At 43.3% G+C, this 23,392-nt stretch overlaps 2 long non-coding RNA genes across 2 annotated transcripts; both read left to right on the top strand.

Moving 5' to 3' along the window:
• Positions 1-708: 708 nt before the first annotated feature.
• On the top strand, positions 709-1,972 carry LOC114435781 (uncharacterized). Its single transcript, XR_003670614.1, has 7 exons — positions 709-757; positions 878-893; positions 983-1,065; positions 1,173-1,235; positions 1,324-1,377; positions 1,641-1,712; positions 1,914-1,972. It is a non-coding gene; the product is annotated as an uncharacterized LOC114435781 (long non-coding RNA).
• An 8,285-nt stretch (positions 1,973-10,257) lies between these two features.
• LOC114435812 (uncharacterized) lies at positions 10,258-11,154 on the top strand. Its single transcript, XR_003670648.1, has 4 exons — positions 10,258-10,308; positions 10,475-10,525; positions 10,621-10,834; positions 10,918-11,154. It is a non-coding gene; the product is annotated as an uncharacterized LOC114435812 (long non-coding RNA).
• Positions 11,155-23,392: the final 12,238 nt, after the last annotated feature.

The raw sequence follows: 23,392 nt of genomic DNA, 5'->3' as shown, positions 1-23,392 counted from the left end.
TCACTGACCTGTGAGGGAAACTCTGCTGAGTGGAGAGTGAGGAAGTTCTCTGATGAAGGACGTCTGTCATCCTGTTCTAACTGGAGAACAATGACTGGATCCACATGTAACATCAACACATCACAGTCTGATACTGGTGTGTACTGGTGTGAGTCTGCATCAGGAGAGTTCAGCAACACAGTCAACTTTACTGTACATGGTAGGTGATTTCTTACTATACACTAACCTCCACCTCACTGACTGATCTCTGACTGACGTCCTCTGACTGTCTCACAGATACAGACATTGTCCTGGAGAGTCCTGTCTATAGTGTGACTGAAGGAGACTCTGTTACTCTTGGCTGCAGACTGAGAGGACAAAACAAACTTTCCAATGTGTTTTTCTATCACAATGACAAACTTGTTCAAAATGATACCAGAGGGGAGCTGAATATCTCTGCAGTGTCAGAGTCACATGAAGGTTTCTACAGGTGTGAACATTCAGGAAAGAAGTCACCTCAGAGCTGGATGTCAGTGAAAGGTGAGTGAAGATGTTTGATGCTCCTTTTTTGGTATATTACGGTAATGTTTTGATTATTGTCTGTACTAATGACACCAAGTCCAATATAAGTGTATAAATGTATGTTTATTATTTCTAATAGTTGTATCCAGACCTGAAAGCTCCTCATCCTCAGTGCCATTAATTGTTGGACTGCTGTGTGGAATTATATTATTCTTTGTCATTGTGCTCTTACTGTATCACTACAGACAGTCCAAAGGTGAGACCTTTTTCTTCTGATGCAGCATTTATTTACTATAAACTTTAAATGTGACACAGAATGACAGCAGAATATTTTTACATTATAAAACCATGTAACAACAAATGTCTTTTTTCACAGATTCCTGCTTTATCAGGTTAGTGCAGCACTCATCTCTAAACTTTTAAACATGCATCAGTGCTTTCATGTTTCTGTATTAAATGTACTGTATGTGTTATTTTACAGGCTGTTCCAGTCAGAGAGCAGCAGTCAGGGCTCCAACAGAAATCAGGAAGTCAGTACGAATGAACACTGCTCTCCTCTCAATGGTCAGCACTTATTAAATACTAATGTGGACTTTTGTTTAACTTCTCTTCATTCAGCTCACATTAAGGTTTGAAATAAAACTCTAAATATAAATATGTGTATGTTACAGAAGCAAGTGGACCCCAAGATGTCACATACTCTGTAATTGAGCTGAAGAAGTTTGGAAAGAAGAGTGAGTACTCCAAATACATGCAGTGTAGAAAATGAGACGATAGTTAAGAAAGATTTAGTTTTTTTATTGTCAAATATTGTCTTAACAGAGAGGACACATGAGGAAGAGGAGGGGTGTGTTTACTCTGAAGTGAAGACAGCAGGTACAGTCGCCTACAACAGTCATGTTTGTGTTGAAATGTGTCGTCATAGCACCACACTGCAGGTAATTATTGGGTCAGCATGCTGTTAGTTACATCATATCACCAGTGGATGGCAGCAGAGAGTCAAATCTTCCACGTGGTCTGTGTGAGGTTCGGGTGTTCCTAAAAGTTTGAGATGGAATAATCCCGTGCTGCAGACAGACAGATATAACATGAAGCTGAACTGTTCATGTTCTCACACATTACGTGTGCTCCACCATCAGCTCCTGCTGCAGATAATCTGCTGTATTCTCAGATCATCCACCACAAGAAAGGAAAGGCCAAGAATAAAACAGGTACAGTAAAGTCTGCATTCAGCTGCCATTGTTGTTATTGTGCAGTATTTACATGTATGCATCCACAGTTTACGTCATGTTTAAAGACTTAAACCCATGACACACAGTCAGTCTTTGTATAGATGGACACTGCTGGTTAAGAACAACATCATGCTGAATGATCAGATTACAGTTCTAAATGAATCAGGCCTCCATTCACAGGAACATCAGCTCCTGCAGCTGCTGATGCAGCAGTTTATTCTGAAATCAGAGCAGGAGCAGCTCTCGGAGCTCATGCTGCCATGTAGGATTCATACTGTGAGTGATTTATTCTCCACAAAGCACCACATGATGGATGACTGTGATAAACCATGTTCTGTCTTTGTGCTTCTCTTACAGGGCTGTGCAGAGACAAACAGAGCCAAACAGAAGCTGTTTGGTTTTGGGAATCTGTCAATCTGAACCTTGTACATTTATTTGATGTTGATATATTTCATGCTCTGAATACTGTGCTAAAAACACACGCCTCTTCGACTGTTCATGTACTGCATCATTATTATTATTTACATCTGTTATCTTTTGTATTAAGCTCTGAATGTATCCTCATGTATCAGCACAGCTTTTTTAGCAGTGACACCAGCAGTTATTGCATATATCTAATAATCCATGATCTATTTTCAAGGATCACATTTTATCAGCTGTTCTCACTGAAAACAGATTATGAGAGTTTAAAAGATATTTATCTTAAAATTTAGTCAGATTTACAATAAAGTTCATGTCTCCAGTGTTTCTGGTGTAATTGTATTTTTAATATGTTTCTGTGGGGTTTGTGTACATGTATGTGAAAGTGTTGGTCTGTTGTCTGAGCTGGAGGAACAGGTCTTGGTGATTGTGCAGCAGTAACACAGCATGCATGTTTGGATTTGTCAGTGTAACAGTTGGTTTTTACATTTTATTTCATTCTTCACCCTGCATCAGCTCTGATTCTCATATCATTGGTAGTTCTGTGGTGGACTGTGGCTCCCCCTACTGGCCTGCTTGGGTGAAAAACTCTGTACTAAATTTATTGCTTCTAAAAGTCAATAGGTGACATCAGCCCTGCTGTTGTCTGTGGTCATTGTCGCCTTTTCTGCTGTTGTATGTGGGGGTCTTTCACACGGTGTAAAACTAAATGTGTGGAAAATGTGCAAGATGGTTGATACGTGTGGTCTCTGCTGTCATGGTTACTTTGTATATGCAGACTGTGTACAGGAAGTGTTCATGCTCTGTGGTCAAAACCTTTGCAGTGGTGTGAGTTTTGATCAGCAGAATCCCCCTTACAGCTCATTGTTTGTCTTTATATGGATATATAAATATATATAATATATATAAACATATTTGGGCAGCAGTGGCTTCCAATAACCGGAAGGTTGGTGGTTAGATCCCAACTCTTCCCTAGTCACTGTTGTGTATCCTTGGGCAAGGCATTTTACCCACATAGCCTCAGTGTACTCACTGGTGTATGGCGCTCTTTGCTGGGCCTTAAGCAATTTCCCCATTGTGGGACTAATAAAGGTTTCTTGTCGTAGTGCTCTGAGCCACAGGTGGAGTGTGAGACAGGATGCAGACGTTGGTCAAACTGTCAGAATGACGTAACCAACATCTGATCTCACAGGTGTGAATGAGGAAGAACTAATTCTGTTATTCTTGGCTGTGTGAACATTCAGGAAAGAAGTCACCTCAGAGTGTTCACTGTTTTTAACATCATCTCTTTCCAACAGTTAAACCCCGACCTGTCCTCAGTGACTCATGTCTGAGTCCTGGAGCCTCAGTAACTCTGAGCTGTGAGGTTGAACATCCACCTGCAGGATGGAGGTTCTACTGGTATAAAGCTGTTCCTGGCTGTTCCTCCAGCTCCAGTTCCAATAGCCAGTTTGGACTGCGGCGGGCCTTTAGCCCTGCCTTCCTGTTCTGACCCTGGAGGATCCCCAGCTCTGGGTTTCTGTCCAGACCCAGATGGACCACCAGCTCTGGCTTCCTGTTCAGGTCCTGGTCGGCCTAAGTCTCCGTCTCTGGTGATTTTCTGCCCTGACCCTGGAGGGTCCATAACCCCGTCTCCACTGGCCTTCCGCCCTGACCCTGGAGGGTCCGTGACTCTGTCTCTGGTTGCCTTCCTCCCTGACCCTGGAGGGTCCACGTTCCTGTCTCCTGTGGTCTTCTGCTCAGACCCTGGAGGGTCCGCAGATCTGTGTCTGATGGCTTCCTCTCCAGACCAGGGAGGTCCACAGCTTGGACCCTTTGGACAGTGTTGGTCTCTTTTCTTTTCATTCCCCTGTGTTCCCGCCCTAATGTGTTTCACTTGTGTCTTGTTCCATAGTATATTTTTAATGTAGATCAGTGTCACTTCAACTGTTACTCCTGTGTTTTCCCCTGCGTTATCGTAAGTTTTGTATTATTTCTTTCTTGGGTTTTTCTTGGTTTAGTTTTGAGATTTGCAAGTTGAATCCTGCCTGTGCTTGAGTCCCTTTTCCTCAGTACCTGACAGTTACTGTCTCCAAACAATCAAGGTCAAAGTTCACAGAGCTCTGAGTGTTTTAAAGTTTGAATAAAGTTGGACTAGGTTTTTTGGTGCTTTATGTTAACTGATAACTGCTGTTCTAAAAACAGTGACATACTGCTGTGTTGTAGACAGATAGCAGGCTTAACTGTGCCATCTGGGCACTAAAGACCAACCACATCATGTTTTCTTGTGTGTAAATTACTGAACAGAGGAAGAATAGCACAATAGCACGTTACAGGCCCGACAGCAGCAGCTAGAAGTAACATTGATACCTGATGTCTTCATATTTCTTAGTGTTTAGTCATGTTACCTTGGTAAACACTGCAGTTAGCTTGTTCTCTATAGATTCTACTTTCAGGTTAAATGATGCCTTTTATTTATTGTATTGCAAAGTTTTATTGCTCTAAACTCAAGATGTGGACAAGAGAAACATGTTCATATGTGTGCAGAGAACGGGAAATCATGTGAAACTGCTGTGGTCAGAGCTGCTGTCTAAAGTTGGGGCAAAGGGGAAGGAAGAGTCTATACTCTGCATTCTGATCACACCTTTTAATGAAACGTCACTTCTGTCTTCAGCATTATAATTATGAATAGTTAGAACACTTTGTTCAGTTGTGCTGGATGTGAGGATGGGGCACACTTTGCTCTGTGTGCTGGACTTATTCTGTAAGTACATTTCTGACTTGTTTCTGAAGAGTGTTTCTGAGCAGACTGGTGTCTTTATGAACGTCGGCTGCTGATATGTCTCTGTTTTACACTGAAGTCCTGCTGGATTTGGCTCCACACATCTACATTGTGTATATATAGTGTTTTAATGTTGTGATTGATCACTTTCTTTTGGTTTGATGATGTCTGATGAGGTTTTAATCTTTATTTCAGTGTTCAGCACACTCCTCTACGGACACACTGAAGGTGACAAATTATACTTTGTCTTTGTTTTTTCTCTTCATTTGTATATTACACAAAGTATTTATCTCCTGTTTATCAACTTCCCAGTGTTTTATATTACATTGTGTATTAGATTGATGATTAATTTGATCATTAATTATACTGTGAATGTGATTAAATTACAGGGACAGATGTGTTTATCATTAAGGAGAACAAACAAGTTTGTTGTTTTTAAAAAGATGATGCAATTTATCTCGTTCCACGGCACCATACTTGCCTGCTAATCGAGCTCCTAGCATGCTAGTCTTCCTTAATAATTAAAATTTCTGTTCTCTATTGAGAAAATGTGTGTTCATTTGATTAAATACTTTTACTAAACAGATCCTGCATAATAAACGCAGCCTGACCTCTGAGTGCACAGTTTATTTAAAGGAGCACACGTTCTCTTGATACCAAATGACAGCTGTGTTTTCTGTTCAATAGTTAAGATGCCACAAAAAGTGGAAGCAAAGTCCTAAAAGCATACGACTCCTTTAAATAAGCTAAATCAAACATTTGAATTTCTCTCGTCATGAGTGATTCGAACTTTGAGCCACGAAAGTGATTTTACAGCTTTAGTCTCTCTTGGTGTGAACACAGGGTTAAATGATATTTGGTTCTTTCACACAGCCTGTTTAAAGCTGGAGGTCTGCAGGCAGAACCTCAGGATATTGTTGTAGTCACTGTGAATAAAAAATGATAGATCTGTGAGACAGGACACTGAAGTAGACACACTGTGACACTACGTCACACTTCTAATTCTGTCTGCATGCTCTCTGAAACCACACGCTGGTGGCAACATCACAGTTTAGTTTGTTCATTCTAAACAAGACAACAGTCACAGAATGTGTACAAGAGTTTGATCCTTCAGTGTTTAAATATATATTTTGTAATATAACCTCCAACAGAGACTCAACATCCACAAACATGTGGTTGATGTCAAGGACACTTTATCTATAGTTATATTCAGTCTGTGTGTTTGACCCTAGATTCATCCTGATGATGCAAATACAGTTTAAATGTTTCACAGCTTTATTTTTGTTTTTTTTGTTTGTTTTGTAACATTAGTTATTTTAAGATGTAGCATATCCCACCGAAAGATGGTCTCACACTTGAACTGATGATCTCAGGGTTTAATGAAACCAACGTAAGAGCTGGTTACAAACACAAAAGAACAATATATGTTAGCTACTTTCCTCACAGTCTTACTGCATATACATAGCTTAACCACAGCTCATATTTAGCGAATGCTAACTTAACTAAACAATCAGTATGAAAGTTAATAAAGTTCAAATTTAACTTAAGACACAGACAATACCAACAAATACGAACCTTGTGCCTCTTCGGAGGGTTGCTAATACATGAACCATTCCGTTTTAATACTCTGTCTTTACCGTTTGTTGCCGTCACTGTTTAGTTATTAGCGGAACTCCGCGATTGCAGTGAAAACCCCTTCAAAATAAAAGCGCTCGTATTTAAAATAAAATATAAGACAATATAAGCTAAAACCAAGATGCAAACATGCTGTAAAGATAACAGAATAAAAATTAACAGGGCTATCTTCGTAAGAAGGCAAAATATAAATGGGGTTATTTACATAAGATGTACCACAGCACAACATGCATTCACACAATTATCATAGAGTTTAGTACTAAAACAAATAACATGTTTGTGTTTAATCTCTTTTGTATTCTAACTGGGTGTTTTTGATTTGAACAGGTTCCATGAAGGCCTCTCTGATCCTGGAACACAGCTGGACTGAGATATTCTATGGTGAGAGGATCACCCTCAGATGTGACATTCAGGGAGCTGAAGGAACTCAGTGGACGTATGAATGGAGACGAGACAAGTCAGACCTTGATTCAACAGACAGTAAATATAGGTCCAACAGAGTTCATGGGTCTGACAGTGGAGAATACAGCTGTCGGGGTAGACACAACAAGTTAACAACAGAGTGGAGTGAAGCCCTCAGATTGACTGTATCAGGTAAGCTGATCATCTTTAATCCATATAAAAGTGCTGAATTAGGTCAAATCTAATCAACAATTTAAGTGCTACTAAATACACATTAAGTATTGTGCTGCATGTCTTCCTGTTTTCACAACAGTGTCTGAAAAGAATGAAGTGCAAAGATTTTTCTGCAGTAATTCATACTCTAACCATTTACTATTTACTGTTTGACTGTTTTTTCTTCCTCACTGCAGATACACCTCGGGCCTCACTGAGAGGAGACAACACAGTCATACCAGCAGGGGGCAGCGTAACACTGACCTGCTCTGTGGACGTCTCTTCAGGGTGGAAGTACTACTGGAACAGACGTACCTCAGTGTATTCTAGAGTTCAACCAATAAATGATCAATCAGACACTGTCAGTGTTTCAGAAGGAGGAATCTATCAGTGCTATGGAGGAAGAAGAGGAGGAAGAGGAGGAGACCCAGAGTTCTACACATATTACAGCAATAAAGTCACTATTAAGGAAACTGGTGAGTTTAATAATTAGTTCTGAAATGAAACAACATGAACTTTTCAAATGTTTCATCTGTTTGTCAGTAATGAAGAAAAGAGACATTTTGTTACCAACAGAAACAAAAAACATTGATCACATGTCAGAAGCTCCTCCTGCTCTGATGATGCTGAAAAATCAGAACTTTACTTTCTTCATTTTTAGACAGGACTGATCCAAATTGCACCTCAGTTATATTAATGTTGCTTGTTACTGTGTTAATACTTCCTCTTCCTCAGCACCACTGAGCTCCATGTTTTAAATCAGAGGCTTTTGTTGCATTTCTTCCCCTTAAAGTTGGTTTTTGTGGAGTAAACCTGTCTGTCTCTCTTCAGAAGTGGACAGAGGAATATTAACAATGTTGAGCTGTTGGACTAATGAAAAACAATCACTGGAATTTATTGAATGAAATAAAATGATGTCAGCATAAAATGTAATCAGAGTAAATACTGGGACACCAAACCACAGCACTTTGTTACAGAGTTCATCTGTTAAAAAGATCAATATGATAAGAAATATTTAAGGTTATCACACTGTCTGCTGACTGACTGGATGTTTCTATGTGAACAGTTCCCAGTGTCACTCTGCAGCACAGCTGGCCTCCGATATTCATTGATGAGACGATCACCCTCAGATGTGACATTCAGGGAGTTGAAGGACGTCAGTGGACGTATGAATGGACACATGAGAGGTCCAACATTCCTTCAACATCCAATGAATACAGAATCAACAGAGCTTCCTCTGCTGACAGAGGAGAATACAGATGTCGGGGCAGGAAAGAGAATTTATACACATTGTGGAGTAATGCCTTCACATTGTCTGTATCAGGTAAGTTTGATTAGTTCAGTTTTGTTTTATGATGGAGACACAGTCTGTTTTAATATCATCTCTTTCCAACAGGTAAACCCCGACCTGTCCTCACTGTGTCTCCATCATGGCTGAGTCCTGGAGCCTCAGTAACTCTGAGCTGTGAGGTTGAACATCCACCTGCAGGATGGAGGTTCTACTGGTATAAAGCTGTTCCTGGTCTGTCAGAGAACTCTTGGTCTTACAGCTATGAGCTGCTGCCTGGTAGCACTGATGGGACTGCTTCCTACATCATTCATGGACAGACACACACAGCAGCATATGTGTGCAGAGCTGGAAGAGGAGACCCAGAGTATCACTCTGATTACAGTGACCCAAAGTTTGTCTGGTCTGCAGGTCAGTTTGATTCTGTCCTCTCAGTAAGAAGAATTTATTCTGTCACTGTGATTCCTCTGTTTATTGAGAGAATCAGAATGAGTTGGTTGTGTGTCATTTTTTCATCGTGTCATTTTTGTGTTCTTACTTTGTTCCTTTGACATGTTTTGTTTTTCAGGTTTTCATCCAGCAGCGTCTCTCACAGTGAATCCTGACAGAGTCCAACACTTCACCTCTGAGTCTGTCTCACTGACCTGTGAGGGAAACTCTACTGAGTGGAGAGTGAGGAAGTTCTCTGATGAAGGACGTCTGTCATCCTGTTCTAACTGGGGAACAATGACTGGATCCACATGTAACATCAACACATCACAGTCTGATACTGGTGTGTACTGGTGTGTGTCTGCATCAGGAGAGTTCAGCAACACAGTCAACATCACTGTACATGGTATAATACATTATTTTATTATATTTAAATCATTTTAAACATCTTATGTAACTCTAGATCATATATGTTTCACTTTATGCTATGTTAAATAATTGTATGTGAGAAAACAGACAAATGACTTCTTCTTTGTTGTGTAGGTGTAATGTAAAAATCTTCAGTCTTTATTTGAGTCAGTTTGGATTTTGAATTAGAATTAAATATAAAAAAATCAATAATGAAATGATGGAATCACCATCAAAACAAGCGCGATAGGATTTATAGGAGTTTGTATAAAGCTTCTGTTTATGTGTCAACAATGTTAAATTGTCTTCTTAAGGTCTGTATCAGCTGATCTCTGACTGACGTCCTCTGACTGTCTCACAGATACAGACATTGTCCTGGAGAGTCCTGTCAATAGTGTGACTGAAGGAGACTCTGTTATTCTTGGCTGCAGACTGAGAGGACAAAACAAACTTTCCTATGTGTTTTTCTATCACAATGACAAACTTGTTCAAAGTGATACCAGAGGGGAGCTGAATGTCTCTGCAGTGTCAGAGTCACATGAAGGTTTCTACAGGTGTGAACATTCAGGAAAGAAGTCACCTCAGAGCTGGATGTCAGTGAAAGGTGAGTAAATATGTTTGATGCTCCTTTTTTGGTATATTACGGTAATGTTGGTTTGATTATTGTCTGTGCTAATGACACCGAGTCCAATATAAGTGTATTAATGTATGTTTATTATTTCTAATAGGTGTATCCAGACCTGAAAGCTCCTCATCCTCAGTGCCATTAATTGTTGGACTGCTGTGTGGAATCATATTATTCTTTGTCATTGTGTTCTTACTGTATCACTACAGACAGTCCAAAGGTGAGACCTTTTTATTCTGATGCATCATTTATTTACTATAAACTTTAAATGTGACACAGAATTTACAAAACCATGTAACAACATGATCATTTTTGTTAATAACAGGTTCTTCTGCAGAGCAGACAGTGAACCAGGAAGTAAACCAACATCAGATATACTCCTCTCTTCTCCATGGTCAGTGTTTCATCTGGTTCTGAATGTTGTCACAAATATTTATAAGATGTATTCATGCTGCTGCAGCTTTAATACTGTTAAAATAACAACATTTAATAAAAACAAAGATGTTTAAATGAGTGTGACAGATGTGAGGTGACTCATTTAATGTTTCACTGTCCTGTAGGCGACCTTTGTGTCTATGAGACAATCAGAGGAGCTGAAGGCTCTGGAAATGGTACAGTACACAGTTTGATTGACATGGAGCAGGTTAAAGTTATAATAATTATAGAATGACTGTGAAACTCAGTACTCACTTTAATGTTATTTCAGGTCAGCCTGAAGAAGATTACTATAATGCTTCATATCTGATTCAGCTCAAAGCTCTGGACAGCAGGAGTGAGTATATAAAAATATGAGACGTCACATTGATACTAAAATACAGAGAGAATCATTATTTTATATATGATTGATATCATGATAACAGGACAACAAGTGGACCCAGAAGAGTCACTGTGTGACTACAGTAATGTGAATCCAAACACAGGTAATATTCTTCATATACAGTCAGAGCTCATGTTCCAAAGACAGTATTTTAAACTGAGACTGTTTGCTGTGATTTTATTTCAGGTCCATGAAGAGACGTTCATCATCAACAAACAAAGAGAAGCACAGATGGCAGCATGGAGTCAATGACTAGCTGTCTGTTTTAAGCTTGATAACAGAACATGTTTCAGTGCTGGCCTGCTTTAGATTGTTCCCCATGTTATAAAGAAGAAGTTCGTTTTTTGGTCATCGTCATGTTCTCCTGTTTTGAGAGCAGAGACTTCAGCTTATAGTGTTGTCATTTGTCATGTCCCAAGAGAGACTGTTTGTTGTGAGTTCATTTCTTTGAGCTGCAGCTTTCTTTAAATGTGAAGAATCATGAGTTGAAAGATGTTCTGTGTGTGATGCTGTCTGACAAAGGTTTGTTTGAGGCTCCTCCTACAGATGGACTCTCTGACGTTAATGTGGATATCATGCAAGAGCACAACCAGACGAGCAGCCCGAGACGTTCAATAGGCTCAGAGCAAAGTCAGAAAGTGGACACTGTCTGCAGCATTTTACACATGCTGAATCTAAATGTCACCAGTAAAGCCACAGCACCACCCACAGGACAAACCAGAGTATTACAAGTAAAGGGCATGAAGTCCAACATGGAGTTTCATTGTGTGTCCTTGTTCTGTTCTTTCATAAACTTTATTTTGTGGCGTTTGAAATGTTTTTTTTTTAAATAAAATGGTTCTTATTAAAATATAATTTCTTCTTTACTTCTCATTGGATCTAAGTGCTTTATTAAACAAAGATTAACCACAGTTCACACAGATATTCCAACATGACATGCAGACAAAGCAGTGAGGGTAACATATTCTTTTAGTATGTAATATGGAACATTTGTCGATCTTTCCACAAAGGCCTCACAGTAGTGCTACTTACTACATCCTATTCAATCTTTAAGAATTCAGTATACTGTGAAATAATTAGCGATTGATCTGCTGCTGTAGGTTGAATCAGCTCTCTGTGAATCATTTGGTAAACACTTAAATGTAACACATGCTTATTTATGTTTTAAGGGAAAAGTTACACAGCTTGGTTTAAAATGTATTTAGTTTGTTTACACAGTGTTTGTGTGATCAAGACAGCTACTTAGGTGGTAGTTCTTTGCATACATGTCCACAAGAGGGCGTCAGACTACAACAAGAACTTTAATGTAGTATAGACGTATAGATAAACAACCATTCAGACTCACACACCTATCAGAATAATCAGTTAACCTGAGAATGTCTTTAGAATGTGGAAGAAAGCCGGAACCCACACAGGCACTGAAGTGCTCCACTCAGTTTTTTGGGTTTCCTGGTGTTTCCCTTTGTGATCCTGTCTTTGGCTGTCTTTGTGAAGTTACTTTGGTTCTGTCCTGTTTCCTGTTTTATTTTGAAAGTCCTGTCTCCCTTGTATTTGTCCATGTGTTTTACTTCCCTAGTGCCCCGCCCTAATGCGTTTCACCTGTGTCTAGTTCTATAGTCTATTTAAGTCCTGTGTTCCCCTTTGTCTGTGCCAGATCGTCTTGTCACCCTCCCTGTCACCTTCCATGTTCCCTGTGTTTAGTAAGTTTTGAGTTATTAGGGCCCGAGCACGAAACGTGCGAGAGCCCTATTGAAATGCAAGTGTTCTCTTTTTTTCTTCCGAGTCATTCGACACAAATTTGACCCCCTAAACGTGCTCAAAAACTCACCAATTTTGGCACACAGGTCAGGCTCGCGAAAAATGCAGATCTGAAACTGTCGCTGCAACTGCGCCTTCCCAAATGGCTCAGGAGCACCGTCTAGAATTTGCAAATATTCAGTGTATCAGCTACGGCCATGAAAATTGGTACACATATGTATCTCCTCACTCCAGGAAACATGCTTTTGAAAAAAATTCACCCCCTACAGGGTGTCAGCCATCTTGGAATAACTTCGCCATGTTCCAATATGCATTCCACGCACTTCTGCAAACTCCTCCTAGGGGATTTGCTTGATAGGGCTGAAATTTGGTGCGCTTGCCCTTAAGGGGTTAGGGACCAAAAGTTATCAAAAATGCAGGACTTCGTCATACGGCCTGGATGTGGCACCCCCACTTATTTGACCCTTCACCGACGCACAGGAAATGGATGTATTTATGGCTGTATCTCCTACATACTTCATCTTATGTGGATGAAAAAAATCAGGCATGCTGAGCCTGTCATTCTGAACAGATTGATATGTTATGAGCACTATGAGCTGATACCCTCATAGCGCCACCTACTGTGTGCGGTATGAGTTGTGCTGATTTCCATGTTCTACACCTCGTATTTGAACGAAGGAAATACTCTGATAGACCCGAGATTTTATTACATGCTTTTGAAGACATTGTTGAGCAAAAGATATCAAAAACGCAGATCGATGTTACACGGTGTAGGCGGGGCAACGCCGTGAAGTAGCCACAAGTTTTCAGGGATTTCCTGATGTGATGTTGTTCCTTCTTCTTTCCCTCTGAGCTGGCCAGGAAATCCCTGAAAACTAGTGGCTACCCCAACTCGGCACTCAGCACTTGGTATAGAAACATTTAGTGCTATTTTTTTTATTTTTTTAAGTTTTGCCCAGACCCACCCACTGAGGTCTGCAACCACATATAAACCATGTTTCCCCACCAAACAGTTAGAACTAATGAAGCTGCTTGGATGAGCGGCAAAACATCTCCAAGAAAACTCTCTCTTCTAGGCGCCTCTCTTCTAGACGCCATCTCCAGAAGATGAATGTGAATACCTGTGCTGTGTCTCTGTCCATGGTGCTTACTGTGGAGCCGGCAGCAGTGTTAGAGCTGTCCGAGGTGCTGACTGTGGAGCCGGCAGCAGTGCTGGAGCTGTCCGAGGTGCTGACTGTACTGTCTGCTGCTTGTGGGGAATGCTCAGCCTATGTCAGATATTCTTATTTAATTTCAGATACATTACTTGCGCCTGTCTGCTGGGACATACAAATACTTAGAGAAAGACAAAAAGACCTTTTTTGACCATTTGCTTCCCTGCAGCTCACATTAGCTTCTCTCAAAGCTCCTGTGTAGGTTTATAAACAAACAGAGGCAGATTCACCACTCAGACTCCAACAACAATAGGACTTTAAAAAAAAGTGCACAGTGCAGCAATGTATTTTGTGAAGTCTAAACCTCCCAAAATCCTGTAAAGAGCAGGACTGTCTCCTAAACACCAAACCAGCAAGCTAGAAAACAGCCGGGTTATCGATCTTCCATTCTTTGAGTTAAGATGGAGCTACTAGCCAAGAAAAAGCTGCTACCCCCACTGTGACCTCAGTTATGGAAGAAGAGTGACTTTAAATCACAAAATAAAATATATCAGAGCTGAACGACATGGTTCAGCAGCTCCTTAGTACTTGCCAGTTCCAATAAATCTATAGCACTGTGTGCACACATTGATATTCTCCTAAGCTACAGTCCTTGTGCCACCTACTGGCCGGAGGACTTCTCTTTTGTATATGTGTGTTTTGGTGTTCTCTTCTGGCCTGCAGACCACAGCTCATGCCGGTAGCGGGGGGAGAGAGGCCGTGGGACAACAAGGGAGGCGGCGGCTGCAAGTCCCGACCGCAAAGTGTGCGTGGGCCCGTCATCGCTGCTTGCAGCGTTAATTTTATTTATCCTTCTGTGTGAAAACAAAAGTCAAACCTCAGACTTATCAATCAGCAGTTGTGTTAAATGTAACACTTCCATGTCTTGTTAGCTGTTTGTAATTCATATGATGTGATAATAACGACTAACCTCATCTTGATTCTCACTCTGTAGGTGATGTGTCCGTCTATGAAACAATCAAAGAGCCTGAAAACACAGAACATGGTACAGTATACAGCGAGATGTTTTGAGTCCAGACAAGTTACAGTTACAAATACTACAATGATATGTTCAAGGTAACAGTAACATGTTGACATTGACAAAGTGTAACTATATGTTTCAGGTGAATACAGTGACGTCACATATTCTTTGAATGAACTTAAAAATGCGACTAAGAAAGGTGAGCACCACATACAGCAGCTGGAAAAGCTAACAGCACGTAGGTGCTTTTAAATGCCAGTAATACCTGAAGGAAGCTCATTCATCTGGGTCTTTTAACAGGGAAGAAGCAGAAACCAGTGGAGAGCTGTGTTTGCTCAGACGTGAATCTGCAGATCTGCAGGTACATGGCGTTACAACAACTGTTAATAAAGTATATTTGTGTTTTTATTTTCTCTGCTGTGAAGTCACTTTTGAATACTGCCACATGTTTATATTCACAGGACAACCAGCCCCTGCTGCTGCAGCTGATGGAGCTGTTTATGCTGATGTCAGACGAAGGACAGGTCTTTGTGCAGCAACAACACAACATACATGTTTAGATTTGTCAGTGTAACAGTTCACTTGTACAGATTGTTGACCCTGCATCTCTGTCTTTATTTCTTTTCCAGATCAATAAAGAGTTCAGGATCAATGAAACCAGCAGGATGGATGACAAAAATGCTCCTAATTTAATATCACACTGACACTGACGCTCTGATACAAGCTTCCGAGTTGCAACAGCATTTAGGTTGAACCACTGGTTCGAAGCTTGCTTTGGTCCTGGAAAACCCACGTGACCGATGACGTCCGAAGCAGTAACTGCTTTGCTCGGTCCTCTCAGTGAATCACACGACTGGTTCAAATAACTCGACACTGCTTCGTAACGTGAGATTTTGCTTAAACCGGCTCAGTCCAAAACAGTGGAAAAAATATCGTTTAACAATGAAAATGTTTGAATTACTATCCAGGCATATCCACAAGCTCCTACTGCAATACATACATTTATAGAATCAACTGACCGACCAATTAATCAGTCTTAACTAAAATATATGTACATCACACACCCTGGTTAGACTCCATCCATCCATCCATCTTCTACCGCTTATCCGGGGCCGGGTCGCGGGGGCAGCAGTCTAAGCAGGGACACTCAGACTTCCCTCTCACCAGACACTTCCTCCAGCTCCTCTGGGGGAATCCCGAGGCGTTCCCAGGCCAGCCGAGAGACATAGTCTCTCCACCGCGTCCTGGGTCTTCCCCGGGGCCTCCTCCCAGTGGGACATGCCCGGAACACCTCCCCAGGGAGGCGTCCAGGAGGCATCCGAACCAGATGCCCGAGCCACCTCAGCTGGCTCCTCTCGATGTGGAGGAGCAGCGGCTCTACTCCGAGCTCCTCTCGGGTGACTGAGCTTCTCACCCTATCTCTAAGGGAGCGCCCAGCCACCCTTCGAAGGAAACTCATTTCGGCCGCCTGTATTCGCGATCTCATTCTTTCGGTCACTACCCAAAGCTCATGACCATAGGTGAGGGTAGGAACGTAGATTGACCGGTAAATCGAGAGCTTCGCCTTCCGGCTCAGCTCCTTCTTCACCACAACAGACCGGTACAGCGACCGCATTACTGCGGAAGCTGCACCGATCCGTCTGTCAATCTCCCGCTCCATTTTCCCCTCACTCGTGAACGAGACCCCGAGATACACAAACTCCTCCACTTGGGGCAGGAACTCTCCTCCGACCCAGAGAGGACAAACTACCTTTTTCCGGTCGAGAACCATGGCCTCAGACTTGGAGGTGCTGATTCTCATCCCAGCCGCTTCACACTTGGCTGCAAACCGTCCCAGTGCACACTGGAGGTCCCGGCTCGATGAAGCCAACAAAAGCAAAAAGCAGAGATGAAATCCTATGGTTCCCGAACCAGATCCCCCTCCGGTCCCTCCCCCACATTGCTCCTCCTTAATCCGAGGTTCGACTATAGGCCTAATTCTCCTCTCCAGTACCCTGGCGTAGACTTTCCCAGGGAGGCTGAGGAGTGTGATCCCCCTGTAGTTGGAGCACACCCTCCGGTCCCCCTTTTTAAAAAGAGGGACCACCACCCCGGTCTGCCAGTCCAGCGGCACTGCCCCCGATTGCCACGCGATGTTGCAGAGGCGTGTCAACCAAGACAGCCCCACAACATCCAGAGACTTAAGGTACCCAGGGCGAATCTCATCCACCCCCGGTGCCTTGCCGCCGGGGAGCTTTTTGACTACCTCGGCAACTTCAGCACAGGTGATGAACGAGTCCACCACTGAGTCATCAGCCTCCGCTTCCATAATGGAAGGCGTGTTGGTGGGATTGAGGAGACCCTCAAAGTACTCCTTCCACCGTCCAACCACCCCCTCAGTTGAGGTCAACAGCTCCCCACCTCCACTGAATACAGTGTTGGCAGAGTACTGCTTCCCCCTCCTGAGGCGCCGGACGGTTTGCCAGAATCTCTTTGAGGCTGACCGATAGTCCTCCTCCATGGCCTCCCCGAACTCCTCCCAGGCCCGAGTTTTTGCCTCTACAACTGCCCTTGCTGCAGCACGCTTGGCCTGCCGATACCTATCAGCTGCTTCAGGAGTCCCACAAGCCAACCAGGCCCGATAGGACTCCTTCTTCAGCTTGACGGCATCCCTGACCTCCGGTGTCCACCACCGGGTCCGGGGATTGCCGCCACGACAGGCACCAGAGGCCTTGCGGCCGCAGCTTCGGACAGCTGCATCGACAATGGAGGTGGAAAACATAGTCCACTCCGACTCAATGTCTCCAGCCTCCCTCGGAATCTGGGTGAAGCTCTCCCGGAGGTGGGAGTTGAAGATCTCCCTAGCGGAGGGTTCGGCCAAACGCTCCCAGCAGACCCGCACAGTACGTTTGGGCCTGCCGGGCCCGTCCAGCCTCTTCCCCCGCCAACGGATCCAACTCACCACCAGGTAGTGATCAGTTGACAGCTCAGCCCCTCTCTTCACCCGAGTGTCCAAAACACAAGGTCGAAGGTCAGCTGACACGATTACAAAATCGATCATTGACCTCCGGCCTAGGGTGTCCTGGTGCCAGGTGCACCGATGGACAACCTTGTGCTCGAACATGGTGTTCGTTATGGACAAACCATGCCCAGCACAGAAGTCCAATAACAAAACACCACTCGGGTTCAGATCGGGGAGGCCGTTCCTCCCAATCACGCCTCTCCAGGTGTTACTGTCACTGCCAGCAAGATGACAGAGTCCCCGGTTGGGGTGCCATCCAGCACCCCTCCCAGAGGCTGTAAGAAGGTCAAGTACTCTACACTGCTGTTCGGCGCATACGCCGAAACCACAGTGAGAGACCTCTCCCCAACCCGGAGGCGCAGGGAGGCGACCCTCTCACATACTGGGGAAAACTCCAACACATGGCAGCTAAGCTGTGTGGCTATAAGCAAGCCCACACCAGCCCGCCGCCTCTCACCATGGGCAACTCCAGAATAGAAGAGAGTCCAACTCCTCTCAAGGAGTTGAGTTCCAGAACACAAGCTGTGCGTGGAGGCGAGCCCGACTATATCTAGTCGGTACCGCTCGGCCTCCCGCACAAGCTCAGGCTCCTTCCCCCCCAGCGAGGTGATATTCCATGTCCCCAGAGCCAGTTTCTGTGTCCGGTGATCAGGTCGCCGAGGCCCCCGCCTTTGACTGCCACCCAATCCACTCTGCACCGGCCCCTTACGGTTCCTCCCACCGGTGGTGGGCCCATGGGAGGTCGGCCCCACGTCGCTCCTTCGGGCTAAGCCCGGCTGGGCCCCGTGGGGAAAGGCCCGGCCACCAGGCGCTCGCATTCGAGCCCCAACCCCGGGCCTGGCTCCAGGGTGGGGCCCCGGCTGCGCCATACCGGGCGACGTCACGGTCCTTGATTTTATTTGCCTCATAAGGGGGTTTTTGGACCGCTCTTAGTCTGGCCCATCACCCAGGACCTGTTTGCCTTGGGAGACCCTGCTGGGGGCATTAAGCCCCCGACAACATAGCTCCTAGGATCATCTGGGCACTCAAACCCCTCCACCACAGTAAGGTGGCGGTCCATGGAGGGGCTGGTTAGACTCATCATGTAATTAAGATACTGTGTCCTATTTCACCACTAGAGGTCACTGAAACGAAGCTTTGAATGAATGAACCCATACTCGACACAATGATGAAGTGGTTCAATATGGCTTCATTGCTTCATTTGGACATCACTATCATGGGTAAGGATGGTCCTCTGACACCCGAGGCTCCGATACATGCGCCGTAACTCATGAAGCAATTGTTTCGAACCACTGTGCTGAGGCTTGCTTCGGTCATGTGACTAGTGACGTTTGAACCACTTTAGTGACATTTGAAGCAGTTGAGCACTTCGAACGGCATACGAGTCATGTGATTGGTTCGGGTTGTGAATCGCTTGGTGGGATCGAGTGTGTTCAGGGATAGGACATTCCTATTAATGTAGCTATATCAATATATAGTTATACAGGCTTTTTTATATAGTTAATCGCAATTTGCCATTGTGTACATTTAAGTAAAAGTAAATGTTACTGATAACGTTTTGGATTAATCATGACGTTTGATTAGCCCTAATTATTATTTATCCACTTCAAATGTAATTTTTTATGACAATTTCATGCAGTGAAACTGAAAATTTCATGTATTTTATTGTGTCAGCCTTAAATTATTAAACCATGTAGTGTAGTCGAAAGAGACGATTCGAGTCCCAAACAATCCATGAACCAATAACACACACCGCAATTCACTTTGTTCACCACTAGATGTCCGCCTCGAGCACTGTGTCATTGAAGCCTCAAGTAATGAACCTTTTTCTTGAATCATGTGTCGAAGCTTCAACAAAGCCTCGAAAAACCATCACTAATCATGGGTCTCTCCTCAAAAATCACAGGTGTATTCGGAAATAGGTGTTTTTTCCCATTTTGTTTTACCAGTCTCCAAAGTGCAGTATAAAGTGATGGAAAAACAATAACAGAATAACAATAATAATACTTAAAGTTGTAATTTGAGTTCTTCAATAAGTCACAAAATAATGACAGCTCATTTACCTCCAGGAGCTGTTACCTGCCTTGTAACCATCGTCAGAGTCTCCCAGAGGAGCCACAGCACCCTCTGTTAACCCTCTTGCCCCTCCCACTGGGCTGGAGTATTTTGACTTCATACTTCTTTTACACAGGTAAGTATTTTATACCTCCCAAACACACATAGAAACCATTCAAACAATATTTCTGTTCACAGAAATTCCCACATTTACTCAGTTTAAACATTTTTTTTTTACAAACAGAAGTCAGCTGACTAGAAGCGCGACTCTGATATTTAAAGGGCAGAGAAACGCCGGCACGCGTTGCCTGCCGACTTCCTCATCAGGACGTCACAGCGTGACACCGCGTCGCGCCCGTGAGCGGTGCGCAGTGTAAGTATATGTGTATGGAGATATGAGTAAAGCCACCAAGTGCGCACCCTTGATTGACCGGATATTACGGTGAATACTGGCGAAGTTTTAGAGAAGGATAATATGTAGACGGAGCATGAGTGAGTAATTAACTGCTGTTCTAAAACAGTGGCACACTGCTGCGGTGTTGACAGACAGCAGGCTTATCTGTGTAGAGAGGATTGAAGCAAGGCGTCTGGACTTGTAGAGTTTTCTAGAAGACGTTTCGCTGCTCATCCAAGCAGCTTCATCAGTTCTAACTGTTTGGTGGGGAAACATGGTTTATATGTGGTTACAGACCTATGTGGGTGGGTCTGGGTAAAACTTAAAAAAAAAAAAAAAACTTACAAACAATAGCACTAAATGTTTCCATACTTACCTGTGATGTTCTGGCTGACTGGGCCAGGTTTGTCTAACGACTGGCTAACGACTATGAAACTGCCGGAGGGGGACTGGTTGACAGCCCTTTGTTCTTGCGAGTATGTGCAAACTTCCTGGGAATGGATGGAATCACTGCATTGTATGTGGTAGAAAGATGATGTCTGAGGCCACCACCTCTGTTAAGGGAAGGTTTTTCCAGCTTAACATAGATGGCTTCCTTGACTCCTCTTTCATACCACCTTTCCTCCCTGTCTAAAATGTGAACATTGTTGTCCTCAAAGGAGTGTCCTTTGTCTTTGAGGTGGAGGTGAACAGCTGAGTCTTGTCCTGAGGAGGTGGCTCTCCTGTGCTGAGCCATTCTTCTGTGGAGTGGTTGTTTAGTTTCTCCAGTGTACAGATCAGAGCATTCCTCACTGCACTGGACTGCATATATCACATTGCTGTGTTTCTCCCTGGGAATCTTATCCTTCGGGTGAACCAGTCTCTGTCTCAGTGTTGTCATAGGTTTGAAATGGACCGGGATGTCATGGTTGTTGAAGATCCTGCGGAGTTTCTCTGATACTCCTGACACATATGGAATGGAGATGTTCTTTCTCCGCCTGGTTGTTGTCCTTCTTCTTGTTGTTGGGGGGTCTTGTTTTTGTGGCTTTGATGAGTGCCCACTTCGGGTAGCCACATGTTTGCAGGGCCTTCCTGATGTGGTGTTGCTCCTTCTTCTTCCCCTCTGAGCTGGTTGGTACAGTTTGTGCTCTGTGCTGCAGGGTCCTGATGACTCCCAGTTTGTGTTCCAGTGGGTGGTGTGAATCAAACAACAGGTACTGGTCGTGTGTGTGGGTTTCCTGTACACTTCCACATTGAGGCTCCTGTCCTCCTCAGTATGTACTGTGCAGTCCAAGAAGGCCAGATTGTTGTCCTTGGTGTCCTCGCGAGTGAACTTGATGTTGTTATCCACTGCGTTGATGTGTTCTGTGAACCGTTCCACTTCGTTGGTCTTGAGTTTGACCCAGGTGTCATCTACATATCTAAACCAGTGGGGGTGGTTCCAGGATAGGAACTCAGGGCTCTTCTCTCCACTTCTTCCATGTAGAGGTTGGCCACAATAGGAGACACAGGTGATCCCATCGCACAGCCGTGCTTCTGTCTGTAAAAGTTCCCATTGTACTGGAAATAAGTGGTGGTCAGGCAGAGGTCCAGCAGGTCACAGATGTGGTCTGGCGTTAGGTTGGTTCTCTCCTTGAGTGTGCTGTCTTGTGTGAGGCACGTCCTTACCATCTCTGTGGCTTCTGATGTAGGGATGCAGGTGAACAAGGAGGTGACATCAAATGAGACCATGGTGTCATCTGGGTCCATTTGGATCTTCTCCACCTTGTTCAGGCTTATCTGTGCCATCTGTGCACTAGACACCTTGGTGAGACTCTGCAGTTAGCTTGTTATCTAGCCAGCAATGTATAGATGATGTATCCCAGAAACATTCACCCCATCACAGCAAATCTTTTATTGGCAGCTACTGTGCAGGCGTACTGTGCAATAAAGTATTCTAAACATGAACAGTATAGAGATCTGTTACAGTGTGTGTTGTATTTACACACATTGTCCTCTGATGGTGTTACTCTTGTTGCTGTGAAACAAACGTTTGATTCCACCTTTCAGTCATTTCCTGAGTCTGAGGTCACAGCCACAAATAAACCAGCATTCTGCCACAAAGTGAGCACATGTATAGATTCTACACTCTGGTTAAATGATGCAGGAAATATAACCACGTGAAACTGCTGTGGGCAGAGCTGCTGTCTAAAGGTGGAGGGGCACAAAGGAAGGAAGAGTCTATACTCAGAAGCTGATGTAGGTGAGACTTTCTGATCACACCTTTTAAGGAAACGTCACTTCTGTCTTCAGCATTATAATTATGAATGCTTTTTATTTATTGTACTGCAAAGTTTTATTGTACAACAAAATGTAAAATGCTTCAATTCAACAGTCTGATGTTTTATGCATGTGCAGTAATTAAAGTACAATAACATTTATAGGGACCAGACTAAACCTTGGCAGAGAAACATGTTCATATGTGTGCAGAGAACAGGAAATGTAACCATGTGAACCATGTGCTGTGGTCAGAGCTGCTGTCTAAAGTTGGGACAAAGGAAGGAAGAGTCTATACTCTGCATTCTGATCACACCTTTTAAAGAAACGTCACTTCTGCCTTCAGCATTATAATTATGAATAGATAGAACACTTTGTTCAGTTGTGCTGGATGTGAGGATGGGGCACACTTTGCTCTGTGTGCTGGACTTATTCTGTAAGTACATTTCTGACTTGTTGTTTCTGAAGAGTGTTTCTGAGCAGACTGGTGTCTTTATGAACGTCGGCTGCTGATATGTCTCTGTTTTACACTGAAGTCCTGCTGGATTTGGCTCCACACATCTACATTGTGTAGCCTGACCTCAAAGTGAGTGCACAGTTTATTTAAAGGAGCACACGTTCTCTTGATACCAAATGACAGCTGTGTTTTCTGTTCAATAGTTAAGATGCCACAAAAAGTGGAAGCAAAGTCCTAAAAGCATACGACTCCTTTAAATAAGCTAAATAAAACATTTGAATTTCTCTCGTCATGAGTGATTCGAACTTTGAGCCACGAAAGTGATTTTACAGCTTTAGTCTCTCTTGGTGTGAACACAGGGTTAAATGATATTTAGTTCTTTCACACAGCCTGTTTAAAGCTGGAGGTCTGCAGGCAGAACCTCAGGATATTGTTGTAGTCACTGTGAATAATAAATGATAGATCTGTGAGACAGGACACTGAAGTAGACACACTGTGACACTAATTCAATTCAATTCAATTCAGTTTTATTTATATAGCGCATATTACAATCAGACATTGTCTCAAAGCGCTTCACAGGAACCCC

Source organism: Parambassis ranga, chromosome 5, assembly GCF_900634625.1.
Source record: "Parambassis ranga chromosome 5, fParRan2.1, whole genome shotgun sequence".
NCBI classification, from domain to species: domain Eukaryota; kingdom Metazoa; phylum Chordata; class Actinopteri; family Ambassidae; genus Parambassis; species Parambassis ranga.
The sequence above is the reverse complement of the archived record's forward strand: the minus strand, read 5'-3'. Positions and strand labels throughout refer to the sequence as shown.